Here is a 9,079-nt window from a genome sequence, read left to right on the forward strand (position 1 = left end):
ACTTGCAACTGATAATAACAGGTGGAGTTTAGAGGAATTCGTCACTTGTCAATCATTCTCAAGTCCTCCATTGGCCGCACCCATACATACATCCTCTTTTTCTACTAATTCTCTGCACAACATTAAAAAGCACAAGTCTTGCAAATTCTGTGCTCGCAAAAAGTTTTGCTGCAAAGCTCAAGTTAATTTTAGACAAGCATTTACCTACTTCTGCAAAAATGCTTCATTAGTATGCAAAACATATCAGACTTGAGTCATAATAATAAGTTTAATAATAATAAGTTTTAATAATAAGTAATAATAATAAGTTCAGTTAATAAATGACCTTTAGAGATCACAAATACAACTGTTTAATGAAAAGAAAAAGAGACAAAAATGATACAAATATATATTCCTTTTTTGTTTGTATACTTTATTGTCCCTCAAGGGGAAATTTTCTGTGGACTCACACAGCACTTCAGCAGGTTCTGACATAATAACAATTAAAAATAAGCCAACATGCAAAATAATTACATATACTATCGATTAATGTTCTACAGTCTGATTGACACTGGAATAAAAGAGTTCTTCAGTCTGTTCTGCTTCCAGCGGAAAGTTCTGTATCTTCTAGCAGAAGGTAAAAGATCGTAAAATGGAAAGAGTACATGAGATGGGTTACTTTAAATTCTTTTCGCTTCATTCAGAGTGCATTGCTCGTAGAGTGTTTGTATAGTAAAAGTTTCAGATCCTATTAGTCTTGTAGCAATTCTGATAATATTGAAAATTTTTGATTTCAGATTTACAGAAAAATAAGATGCCATGGAGAGGTAAGTATAAACAAAATATAACATAAACAATTTACAAATATAAAAATGAATGAAATACATTGTAAAATAAACAAATCTTAAAGTGAAGTTTATTTATAACAGCTGGTCCTGCATCCGTAACACAGGATTCACCAACCGGATGATTCCTAACTCACTATAAATAAACAGAGTTTCTTACTTCAGTTATCTTCATCTTGAAGAATCCCCCTTTCCACCCCTTCTCCACAGTGGTTAGCACTGTTGCCTCACAGCAAGAACGTCATTGGTTCAAATCCTTACTTGGCCAGTAGATCTTTCTGTGTGGAGTTTACATGTTGCGTGGGTTTCCCCCGGGTTCCCTGGTTTTCTTCCAAAGACATGCGATATAGGTGTATTGACCAAACCAAATTGGCACCATTGATGAGCTCTTAATCAGCATTCCTAATTGTCATTAGCCATTAATAAGCGGTGGGGTTCTCGAGACCTACCTGAGCTCAAAATCTCCTTACAAACGACTGGGAGTCCCGGGTTTGAGGAACTTATGAGCTCAGGGCTTTCTCCCAGGACAGGTAGAAAGTTTCAACTCTTGAAAGGGCATAGCGCTTTCTTGCTTAAAGAGTCTCTGACTGGTAATATTTAATAACATTTCAGTCAACAAAACCATAAAATTAGCTTTCCTATTAGTGAATTTGCATTCATGAAAAAGTTGGTTAGCAGATTAAAAAACAATGGTCCTCTTGGTCATTTTTGATTTATGTTTATAGTCAATGGCACTTCAGTTTTTGAAGTACATGATTATTATTAATTTTTCTATCCTTAATGCTATTAAAAATTTTTTTTTTTAATAATTATTTTCAGTTCTTATGCAGTTTAACATTTCTATGAAACAAAAGCCATATGATGAACAAAACTCAGTTTCAAGTTTGAAGTAGATATGAAAGTAGTAGATATGAAGTAAATAATTTTTTTTTAAATTATATATATATATGTATGTATATGTATATATATATATATATATATATGTATGTATGTATGTATATATATATGTATGTATGTATGTATGTATATATATATATATATATATATATATATATATATATATATATATATATATATATATATATATATATATATATATATATACATACATACATACATACATACATACATACATACATACATACATACATACATACATATATATATATATATATATATATATATATATATATATATGTATGTGTGTGTGTGTGTGTATATATGTATATATATATATCTGCTAAACTGAATATGGAAACATTACTGTCAATTAATTGCAGCAATGTGGGGATGATAAGAAGAAAAATAAAGATAAGATAAGAAAAAAAAACATAAGTATTTTGTTGGTAATATAACAAGAGGAGCTAAGGAGAAGGATTTAAAATGCCATTTTCTTGGTAATAAACATTTATACAGTATTTCAAAGTAAAGGTAAATTTTGATTACATTTTACTAAAAAAAAAATTTATTAAGTCATTACTATAATATGTTAAAGAAGACCCAATGTTTGTTTGTTTTTTTAAAGAATTAAGTAAAGTAGTTAAGTAGTAGTTAATTAAGTGAAGTAAATTAAGGGGATCTAAAATAGTTTATTATTGTTTCATTTGTAATAAAATAAATGTAATGAGTGTGTGTACAGTTGAAGTCAGAATTATTAGCCTTTTTAAAATCGTACAATTTCGTATGACTGAACTCTTACGAATTAGCCACTAAACTGACAAAACGTAAAATACCAGCCTGATCTCACTAGAAAACGTAAGTATTTTACATTTTGTCAGTTTAGTGGCGAATTCGTACGAGTTCAGTCATAGGAAATTGTAAGATTTTAAAAAGGAGGCGTGGCACCTAAGCCCACCCCGAAACCCAACCGTCTTTGGGGGGATGAGCAAATCGTTCTAAATCGTACGAATTAGATCGTACGAATTCACACGAATTAGCCACTAAATCAAAAAGTTACGAATTGCTGTGAGATTGTGTTGAAAATACTTGAAGTTTTCTCGTGAGATCAGGCTGGTATATAAAACACAAATGCATTGCAAAGTTTCAAATGACTGATGTGTGTATAGAGAACATGACTCACTTCTTTTAGTTTCCTCACTAGTTTGTATTCACTATTTCTGACCAAAGTAATATTAAAAAGACCAAACACTCGTTATGGTTGTCAGCTTAATCTAACCACCTTGGACAAAGTGTCATGTTTCGTTTATGTTTGAAAGTTGCTTCAAAGAGCGCACTCCTTCAGTGTTGCCATGCCCACTCACAATAAATGACACCTATTAAGCATCTTTGGGTTTTAAGGGATACAGTTTATTAAATGTAGGCAGGTGTAGGTTACAATATTTTGGTATGTGGATTCTTTCAACAGTAATACATTTTGGGATTCAATTTAATATGTTCTCATTCACTGTTTTCAGTTATTTCACTTTTGTTTGCTAGCAAGACCTGGCAACGCTAATGAGTAAATTACTGCCTCGTTTTTTACCAGCAATGGAAATAAAGTTGAAGCTAATTACAAGAAGAAAAACAGCTGACTAGACTAAAACAGATGCATTTAGATAGACTTCAATGGATAGTTCACTTAAAAGTGAAGATTTACTCACTGTTTATGCACTCTCAAGTTATTCCATACCAGTTTTGTTGTTGGTGCTTTTTTTTTTTTTTGTTCTGTTTTGTTTTGTTTCTCTGTTGAACACAAAAGAAGATAATTTGAAGAATGTGTTTTTTTTTTTTTTTTTTTTTTTTTTTTTTTTTTTTTTTTTTGTCCGTTGAACACAAAAGATATTTTGAATAATGTGTATGTTTTTTTTGTTTTGTCTCTCTGTTGAACACAAAAGAAGATATTTTGAAGAATGTGTATTTTTGTTGTTGTTTTTTTCCTGTTGAACACAAAAGAAGATATTTTGAAGAATGTGTTTTTGTCTCTCTGTTGAACACAAAAGATATTCTGAAGAATGTGTGTTTTTTTGTCTCTCTGTAGAACACAAAAGAAGATATTTTGAAGAATGTGTATGTTTTTGTTGTTGTTTTGTCTCTTTGTTGAACACAAAAGAAGATAATTTGAGGAATGTGTTATATTTTTGTTTTGTTTTTTGTCAGTTGAACACAAAAGAAGATATTTTGAAGAATGTGTATGTTTTTTGTTTTGTTTTGTCTTTCTGTTGAACACAAAAGAAGATAATTTGAAGAATGTGTATTTTTTTTTGTTTTTGTTTTTTTTTTGTCCGTTGAACACAAAAGATATTTTGAATAATGTGTATGTTTTTTTTTTGGTTTTGTCTCTCTGTTGAACACAAAAGAAGATATTTTGAAGAATGTGTATTTTTGTTGTTGTTTTTTTCCTGTAGAACACAAAAGATATTTTGAAGAATGTGTATGTTTTTGTTGTTGTTTTGTCTCTTTGTTGAACACAAAAGAAGATAATTTGAGGAATGTGTTATATTTTTGTTTTGTTTTTTGTCAGTTGAACACAAAAGATATTTTGAAGAATGTGTATGTTTTTTGTTTGTTTTGCCTTTCTGTTGAACACAAAAGAAGATAATTTAAAGAATGTGTATTATTTTTTTTATCCGTTAAACACAAGATATTTTGAAGAATGTGTATTTTTTTTTGTTTTTTTTTTTTTTTGGTCCGCTTAACACAGGAGAAGATAATTTGAAGAATGTCTAAATATTTTTTTTTATTGTTTTTTGTCCGCTGAACACAAGAGAAGATATTTTGAAGATTGTGTATATGTTTACTTTGTTTTTGTCTTGTTTTGTTTTTTTTCTGTTGAACACAAGAGAAAAATATTTTGGATGTTTTTTTGTTTTTGTTTTTTGTCTGTTAAACGCAAAATAAGATATTTTGCAGAATGTGTACCGTATGTTTAATTTGTTTCTTGTTTTGCTTTTGTTATCTGTTGAACACAAAAGAAGATGTTTTGAAGAATGTGAATGTGTTGTTTTCATTCATTCATTCATTCATTTTCTTTTCTGCTTAGTCTTTTTATTAATCTGGGGACGCCACAGTGGAATGAACTGCCAAATTATCCAGCATATGTTTTACGCAGCAGATGCCCTTCCAGCTGCAACCCAACACTGGGAAACATCCATACACATTTGCATTCACACACATACACTACTACCAATTTAGCTAATTCAATTCACCTATAGCGCATGTGTTTGGACTGTGAGAAAAACCACGCCAATACGGTAGAACATGCAAACTTAACACAGAAATACCAACTAGCCCAACCGGGACTTGAACCAGTGACCTTCTTGCTGTGAGGTGATCGCCACTGTGCCACCGTGTTGCCCCTATATGTTGTTATTTTTTGTTTTGTTTTGTTTTTGTTTTTTTGTCTGTTAAACACAAAAGAAGATATTTTGAAGAATGTGTACAGTATATATGTAGTTTTTGTTTTTTTGTTTTTTTTTTTGTTGAAGACATTTTAAAGTATATGTATGTTTTGTTTTGTTTCTCTGTTGAACTCAAAAGAAGATATTTTGAAGAATGTGTACAGTATATATGTAGTTTGTTTTTGTTTTTTGTTTTAGTTTTTTTGTTTGTTGAAGACATTTTAAAGAATATGTATGTTTTGTTCTGTTTTGTTTCTCTGTTGAACTCAAAAGAAGATATTTTGAAGAATGTGTACAGTATATGTGTAGTTTGTTTTGTTTTTGTTTTAGTTTTTTTTTTTTTTTTGAAGGCATTTTAAAGAACATGGATGTTTTGTTTTGTTTCTCTGTTGAACTCAAAAGAAGGTATTTTGAAGAATGTGTGTTTTTTGTTTTGTTTTGTTTTTGTTTTTTGTCTGTTGAACATAACATAAGATAATTTAAAGAATCTTGGAAACCAGTAGCCATTAACAAGTCATATAGAAGTCAGTGGCTACTGGTTCCCCACATTTTTCAGAAAATCTTCTTTTGTTTTCAACAGAAGATAGAAATTTAAACACGTTTGGAAAAAGCAGATGGTGAGTAAATCTGGCTTTTTTGGAGAAAAATCCTTTTAAACTGGCTTTGTAAGCAAAAAGTTTACAGAGACCCCATATGACTCACATTTGCCAGGTCGACATGCCTGGCATTAAAGTAAACTATTAGTCTCAGCCCCAGAGACATCCACAGTCTGTTTTTGAAAGTATTTTACTATTAAAATCAGCACATATTTTCCTTTTTTGATGTTGTTTGCGCAGAAATTCGTGGACTGTTTGCAACTTTATAGCAATCAGAAATATGCAAGGAAAAACTAGCTTAGTTCTATTCTCAGAGGGGCAAAACTACTTTGGTAACATTAATTAATCTTTTCTAACCTTCTATTTCCAGTTGTTCATTGTTAACTCATATTAGCTCAGGCCCATTAAATGATATGAACATGAAACTTTTTAATTTAATAATGTAATAGTAAATGTTAAAATCTGCATTAAATTAGCACTAAATGTCAAAACCTAAAATGAACAAATGTTTTAAGTATTTTTCATTGTTCGCTCATATTAACTTTGCATGAACTTAATTCCAGACATTCATTTCAAAGGTTTCTTAAATCCATTTGATTGTTTCGCAAATCCCATTTGCTCATTGTTACTCATATTTCCTCGGGTCCATTAAATAATTTGCAACGTTTGATTTTAATAATGCACATGTTCAAACCTGACATTAATAAATGCTTAAGCAGTAATTTTCATTGTTGTCTCATTTTACCTTAATTCCATTAACAAACATCCTTCCATTAACAAGAATCCTATTGTAAAGTGTTTCCATAATGCATATGAAAAAAAATATTGTATGCCACAATGTCATTGACAGTATGAAATTTTTATGACCTGTAAAATAAAGTTTAATTTGGACCTTGGATTCATTTAAATGAATAAGATCGTCTATCTGGAGGTGTATCCATCTGTGCATACAACGATATTGTTAACCATTGTCTCATAAAACCAAAATGGCAGCTGAACCTTTTTGTTTATTAAAGCAGCACATTGAGCTGATAGAGCACATTCACTTAGAACTGTAGCAGCTTAAAATAATATGACTGAATGTCACACATCTGAATATTTTGTGTTAATAACAATCATTTAGTGTAAGAAAGTCATTGATAAAAAATGTATGTACATTTTGGTTATACTTTACAATAAGGTTCCATTTAAAAATGCTGGTTTATTTATTTGCTAACATGAATAAACAGTAGTACAGCATTCATTAATCATAGTTAATGTTAGTTACCTTTACTAATGCATTGATAAATTGTAAAGTTATGTTATTATCAAGTTGTCAAAAACTAATAATGATGACTATTTTCATTAACTAACATTAAGCTGAATAAATGCTTTAATAGATGCTCGTTGTTTCTTCATGTTAGTAAAAACAACACAAGCAGCTGGATAAGAGTTTAATATAGTTATCCCTTTTTTCAGGTAAAGTTACATGGTGGAATATTGGAAAATTTCTTGAAAATTGTTTAAGTATCATTTTAATTGATTTTATTTACATATATAACTTGAAATTGTATTTATTTATTTACTATTTTTATTTATTTAGTTTATTTTTTATTTGCTTTTTCATTACAGCAGAATAACGAAAAATATTTTTGCCAACATGGAAATTTTTGAACATTGACTTGGAGGTTATAATGAGACTTAAGTAAAAGTAAAAATCATAAGTATTTTCACCAAATAAATTAGATTCATATATTTATGAATCGTGTTTTGAACTTGCTAATTGGATTATGTATTTTTGAATCGTGTTTTGAATTTACAAATAGAGTTTGTTTATTTTAGGCAACGCAGTGGCACAGTAGGTAGTGCTGTCGCCTCACAGCAAGAAGCTCACTGGTTCGAGCCTCGGCTGGGTCAGTTGACTTTTCTGTGTGGAGTTTGCATGTTCTCTCTGCGTTCGCGTGGGTTTCCTCCGGTTGCTCTGGTTTCCCCCACAATCCAAAGACATGCAGTACAGGTGAATTGGAAAGCTAAATTGTCCGTAATGTATGAGTGTGAGTGAGTGTGTATGGATGTTTCCCAGAGATGGGTTGCGGCTGGAAGGGCATCCGCTGCGTAAAACATGTGCTGGATAAGTTGGCGGTTCATTCCGTTGTGGCAACCCCGGATTGATGATGGGACTAAGCCGAAAAGAAAATGAATGAATGAGTTTGTCTATTTTTTATCGTTTTTTTTATAAATACTAATTTGATTTGAAGTTATTTTGTAATTATTAATGAATTAGATTTGTGTATTTTTGAATCATATTTTGAACTTACAAATTGAATTTTGTAAATGTGAATTGTGTTTTGGATGTATGATTTTTAGTTTGTAAATGTATTATTTTTTAGACTGATCTGGCTCCATATATAAACAGTCAATAGACTGTATAAACAGGTCACACCGCATCTGAATATATTTTAGCTGCTGTGACACGAGCGCATAACGCCTCACGTGTTGTGGCTGCTGTAGGCTATGTATAATATACGGTAGCACACGTGCGTATTCCTCTGCTTGTAAACTCATAAACAAACACCTGTGATCCGTTCATGAGAGCGGCCAGATTAGCAAGCGAGATTACAGAGCAAGTCCTGAAATCATGACTGATATCGATCTTCGGCCGATTGATTGGAGCATCCCATTTATATATGTATATTTTCTCTTTGTCAGACCATTCTCTGTAAACCCTAGGGATGGTTGTGCATGAAAATTCCAGTAGATCAGCAGTTTCTGAAATACTCAGACCAGCCCGTCTGTTCAGTCACTTAAATCACCTTTCTTCCCCAATCTGATGCTTGGTTTGAACTGCAGCAGATCATCTTGACCATGTCTACATGCCCAAATGCATTGAATTGCTGCCATGTGATTGGCTGATTCAAAATTTGTGTTAACGAGCAGTTGGACAAGTGTACCTAATAAAGTGGACGGTAAGTGTATAACACGAAAACATTCAAGGCAAGCTTCCTCGTCACACTGATAAGAACACACTCTGCGTCATTACTTTGGAAAAAAGAAACTGACAACAAATGAGGACGGATTGGCTTTAGAATGTATAGGCGATGATTATGAAATAATTAAATCTCCCTCTGGGCACACAAGCACTGAACAACAAGCATCTTATGTGAGCATATCCCACAATGCAGCGCTGAACTGCTATTTTAAGAGTGACTTCTGAATAATCACTTAGGAATCGATGCTTGAGACGGTGAACTTCAGGATTCCAGTTTGTCTAAATGATGCGACTTTACTCAGTGGTAAATACTGTTATCAATTAGGTGAAGTGTTCGGCTCGTCGCCCTAATTT

Source organism: Danio aesculapii, chromosome 8, assembly GCF_903798145.1.
Source record: "Danio aesculapii chromosome 8, fDanAes4.1, whole genome shotgun sequence".
Lineage (NCBI taxonomy): Eukaryota > Metazoa > Chordata > Actinopteri > Cypriniformes > Danionidae > Danio > Danio aesculapii.